General features: G+C 52.7%; 1 protein-coding gene across 2 annotated transcripts in view; it reads left to right on the top strand.

Annotated features, from left to right (window-relative positions):
- Positions 1-2,874: 2,874 nt before the first annotated feature.
- Positions 2,875-4,247, top strand: part of DAB1 (DAB adaptor protein 1) — a 1,456,966-nt gene continuing 1,455,593 nt past the window's right edge. For both annotated transcript variants that reach the window (XM_045291934.1, XM_004699390.4), the window contains exon 1: positions 2,875-3,010. The gene's annotated coding sequence lies outside the window, so the exon portion shown is untranslated. The remainder of the gene's footprint in view (positions 3,011-4,247) is intronic.

The raw sequence follows: 4,247 nt of genomic DNA on the forward strand, positions 1-4,247 counted from the left end.
TCAAAGAAGAGGAAGACCCTCAGTAAGATGGATCGGTACAGCAACAGCAACTGGAGATTCAAACAATTATGGAGATGGGGCAGGACCTGCAGTTGTTTAGTCTATTGGATGTAGGGTCACTATGAGCCAAAATCGACTGGAGGCCAGCTAACTCTAACAACAGTCAGTCCACAGATTGTATAACTGCTTCAGGGTCCTAGGAGTTAAGCAACACTGTCAGGCCGAGGCCATTGGCACGGGAAGGGAGAAAGACAAGAGCAACCTGGGTCCAGCTCTTTATCAACTGTCTGAGCTCAATTTCCTCATCTGCCCAAGGGGGACACGATCTGAACATACCTGCTTCACCTTATTGGGTTGCTGACGGAAAGGATTGTCAAGGCCCCTGGCACACAAGGGAGCCTCAAAAAGTTCATGGAGACAAATTCTCAGTATCTTTCATTGTGTTGCACTACACCGAGGTAAGAGAAGTATTCTGTTTCTCAGCTGAAAACCTTTCCTCCTGTTGCTAAGAGAAAAAGGACGTCGGTTTTCCTTTTCTGCCATCTCCTGCTCTGCGTCCCCCCTCCCCCACCTACCCCAGCTCTTTTTTCCCTTCTATTTTTATATCTTGAGTCCTTCATGTGATGATGTCCTGCAGACTTCAAACTGCATGAGGGTGACAGAAAGGTGAGGCGTGGCGGTGGGGGATTAAAAGAAGCTAGGCAAAATGAAAAAATCTTTTTCCTGCCAGGGAAGATGACAGGTGGGTTCATGGACCACCATTAAGAATGCAGGCATTTCCCCATGGTGCCAGGGCTTTCCTGGATTTCACACGTTTCCCCTACTGGTACTGAACAGGACAGTTCCCAGGAGATGCTGGCCAGCCCCTCTTCCCTGTGGATGGGGACAGAGGGGCTGTGCGAGCACCCCTGAGGCTCCTGGGAGACCTACAAGTGAGGGCTATGGTGAAAGTGAAATGAACATTTATTAGACACTTCGTGTGCCTGCCTGGTTTCAGTGAATCTTTACATTTACTTTATGGAGATGTATATTAGAATTTATCTGTTCTAGTTGAAGGAGAGCCTATTGAAGAGATGAAATGACACCTCTGGAGATCAGAAGATAGCAAGTGGTGGTGAGAACCCCGGCTTCCTGGGCTCCGGGGAAATGGTCTTTCCCTGCCAGCTCACCTTGTGGAAGAGGGGAGGACACTGTGACTGAGGATGCCAGTGAATGGAGAGGGGTTTTTATTAGCTCCTTTGCTTCTACCCATACCTCTTTTACTCCCTTCAGCTGGAAGCCAGAATGATTATACACAAACACACACACACACACACACACACACTTATGGTGTGTGTGTGTGTGTGTGTGTGTGTGTAAAGGAAGGCCCTCCGTGAGATGGATTGACACTACAGCTGTAAAATGGGCTGAAGCACAGGAACAGCTGCGAGGATGGTGCACGAGCAGGCAATATGCATAGGGTCACTACGGGTCAGAACCGACTCAATGGCACCTTACAACAGCATTGTATAAATGATACTATCTCCCCATCATGTAATAATCACACAGATGTGTAACTTCAGGCTTAGAATATAATCAAGTTTCTGTATGACCTCCTCCTACAAGACCAGCCTCCCTCTCCAACGCCTTCCGTACCTTGTTTTCTCCTGACAACTTCCCATTCTCTTTGCATCTAAGCCACAGCCACTTTCCTTCTGTGCTTCAAACAGACGTATTTGTTCTGCCCCAGAACCTTTGCCCCTGCCTCCACATGCCCCCCGGCCCCATGCTTCCTCACACAGGCCTCAGATGACCGATCATTTGGTGAGTCCGTTACCACTCCCATGTTGTGCCCCCATGATTTTCCTAACCCATCCCACTGCCTGTTTAAGGTTCTGTCACAGCAATCATCGGTATGTGCTTTTGGTTATCCGTTGGCTTGTTTCTAGTTTGTGCCCTTTTATTAGAAAGCAGATTCCAAGAAAACAGGGTACTTGTCAGTCTTGCTGAAAATTCCACCCCATCCATAGAAGAGTGGTTGTCACAAAGGAAGCACACAACAAATACTTAGGGCCTGCGTGACCTGGAACGGAGCCAGAGTTCCAGAAAAGGCAAACGTGTGACGGATGGAGGGAAAACGCTGCCATTTGCTGTCACTTATGTGTCAAGCTCTGAGTTTATCTTCTTTGATTCTTACTACAATCTTACAAAACAGATAATCTGACTCCCATATTGCAGGTGAAGAAATTTGCTTAACACCAGTGCTTGCACTTGAGAATTCTGGACTGCCTGCTTCTGTGCCCAAGTGTGTGACTGTGGGGTGTGTGGCAATGTATGTCTGGGGATTCTTTTCGTGTGTGTGTGTGTGTGTGTGTGTGTGTGTGTGTGTGTGTGTGTGCATGTGCGCCTGTGTGCACATACTGAAGCAAAGCTCCATGTGCGTGAGGACACTGGAGCAGTCAGTTTGGAGAGAACCCCCCAAACAATCAGCATGCTTCATTTAGAGAGCTACATCTTGAAGGCCCTAGATCTCAGTGCAGAGCAGACAACCCCGGAACTTGTAGTAGCATGGCTGTGAGTTGTAATCCGTCAGGGATCTGCGGGTGAGGTGAGAGAGCCTGCAGCTATGTGCTGAAGTTCTCATCTTTTGCCCACGTTCCAGCCAGGTCAAGTCTCACCATTGCTTTGGGCGCCTGCATTTTGCACTAGGTGGCGAAATGCTGAGGGGCTCCCCTATTCGGGGGAATGCGGTAGTGATGTATAAGGTATGAAAGATGTGGCCTGCAGAGAGCCGGCACTATCTCCACGGCTGCTACTGCTGCCACTGCTGCTGCTACTGCTCCTGCTGCGGGCGGAGCTGCTGGGAGTGAGTGCCTCCTTCCCGGGATACTCAGCTCCGCAGTCTCCCCAGTGCATCCTGGCCCCGTCCTGCTAGCCCCAGGGAACAAAAGCGGAGTCCGGTCGCCCTCTTCTGCAGCCTGGAGATGAGTCGAGAGGGCTGAGCCGGGAGAGTGGTCCTGGCGGTTGGAAGGTAGGAGGTGTTGCGCCGGCCCGCCGTGGCGTGGGAGGCTCGGGTGGGCGCGCCCGGGCGGGGGCTGATCCAGGGACCAATCGGCCTCATGGGCGCAGCCGGGACCGGGCGAGGTGGTCATCTGGCAAGCGTCACCCGCACTGCCCAGGTCGGGGTGGGCACCCTTTTTCCGCAGCCGAAAGGCAGCCCCCTGGGTGGGAAGCAGCGGACGCGGCGTGGGGAAAAGTCTGAAGCCCGAGGCCGGGCAGCAGCGCCTGCCAAGGGGCTGGCTCCCCGCTGCACTTGGTGGCGCGCAACTAGCTGCGAAAAGCCGGGCGGCGGAGGCTGCAGTGAGCGCAAAGTTTTGGGTCGCGCGCAAAGGCGCAGTCAAGGGCTGCGGCGCAGAGCTGCGCAAGTTGTGACTAGAGCGCACAGGGGACCCCCTGGGGGGACCCGCACGGACTGGTCCAGGGCTGGTGGAAGGGGTTTTTGATCCAGGCCACCCCAGGCGAGGCTGTTGGTGCGCAGTCATTTAACCCTTGCCAGCCCGGGAGAAAACTTCATCCACTCCTGTGGATGGCTGGGCAGCGGCCAGGCTCCAGCCTCTGTGTTCTTGGACACTTTGCCGTCATCCCCGGATTGTCTTCCCCTTTCCTTCTGTACAGTTCGGTGACCAGTAGCCAAGCTAGCCAGGCGAGTGGGCTGGGGGCGTGGGGGTAAGGGGGGTCTCTTCCCAGCCAGTCATTGTACCCCTCCAACAGCCAGTTTTCTCTCATCTCCTCCGTGTGGCTCTTTGATGCTGCCTTGAAAAATGAGATGATTAATCCATTAGGTTAGTGGCCAATTAGGCATAACCTTGTCGGAAAATAATTATGCCCAACTCGCTGGGCTTCCACCAGTGATGAGGTGGGCACCCAGCCCAGGTGGAGGGGCTGTGGCGAAAAGATAGGACTTGGGGATCAGGGGGATTTCTGGGAATTTCAGATTAGCAAGCATTCACATACATGTGCGGTAGTGGCGAAGATTGTGAGGTTGCAGTCTGTGTGTGTGTGTGTGTGTGTGTATAGCAGGGTTTGTTTGTTTTTTTGTTTTTTGGGGGGCTGAAGAAATTAACCCTTGGCAGCACACTCTGGGTGGACTTTTCAAGCAAAGCATGTTTAAACAGCACAGAAAAGGTGTGTCGCCTGCTCATCTGCCTCCTCCCGTTTTTTATTTCATTTTTTTCCTCCAGGGCGGGGAGCTGGGCTAGGAGGTGGGG

This window comes from Echinops telfairi, unplaced genomic scaffold (genome assembly GCF_000313985.2).
Source record: "Echinops telfairi isolate 266 unplaced genomic scaffold, ASM31398v2 ScPeMD7_443;HRSCAF=831, whole genome shotgun sequence".
In the NCBI taxonomy this organism is placed as follows: Eukaryota; Metazoa; Chordata; class Mammalia; order Afrosoricida; family Tenrecidae; genus Echinops; species Echinops telfairi.